The sequence below is a fragment of the Corapipo altera genome, unplaced genomic scaffold, assembly GCF_003945725.1.
Source record: "Corapipo altera isolate COAL_440 unplaced genomic scaffold, ASM394572v1 295, whole genome shotgun sequence".
Classification (NCBI taxonomy): Eukaryota; Metazoa; Chordata; class Aves; order Passeriformes; family Pipridae; genus Corapipo; species Corapipo altera.
In genome coordinates this window covers 3,602,865-3,603,574 of record NW_020884936.1, presented here as the reverse complement: position 1 = coordinate 3,603,574, position 710 = coordinate 3,602,865, and the positions used below count along the sequence as shown (strand labels likewise).

Here is a 710-nt window from a genome sequence, read left to right as displayed (position 1 = left end):
ACTGCCATCCTGCATCCTGCATCCCACACAACTGCCATCCTGCATCCTACACCACTGCCATCCTGCATCCTGTGTCCCACCCCACTGCCTGCAGCATCCCAAGCCACTGGCTGCAGCATCTGGGATCCCATCTACAGCATCCCAAACCGCTGCCATCCTGTATCCTGCATCCCACACCACTGCCATCCTGTATCCTGCATCCCACATCACTGCCATTCTGTATCCTGCATCCCACCCCCCTGCCTGCAGCATCTCAAACCACTGGATGCAGTGTTTGGATCCCATCTACAGCGTCCCACACCACTGCCATTTTGTATCCTGCATCCCACACCACTGCCTGCAGCATCCCCAACCACTGGCTGCAGTGTCTTGGATCCCATCTGCAGCATCCCACACCACTGCCATCCAGAATCCTGCATCCTGCACTGCTGTCTGCAGCATCCTGTATCCTGCCTGCAGCATTCCACACCACTGGCACCCTGCATCCTGCACAGCTGCCTGCAGCATCCTGCATCCCTTCCTGTAGCATCCAGCACTGCTGCCCGGGGCATCCACACTGCTTCCTGCAGCATCCCTCATCCCTGGATGCGTCATCCTGCATCCCACCTGCAGAATCCCTCACCACTGCCCGCAGCATCCCTCATCCCCAGATGCAGCATCCCACACCACTGCCTGCACCATCCCACATCCCTCACCACTGCCTGCACCAT

General features: G+C 58.7%; 1 pseudogene; it reads left to right on the top strand.

The window, feature by feature from the left end:
* The window catches only part of LOC113955243, an 8,385-nt pseudogene that overhangs the window by 6,305 nt on the left and 1,370 nt on the right, over positions 1-710 (top strand).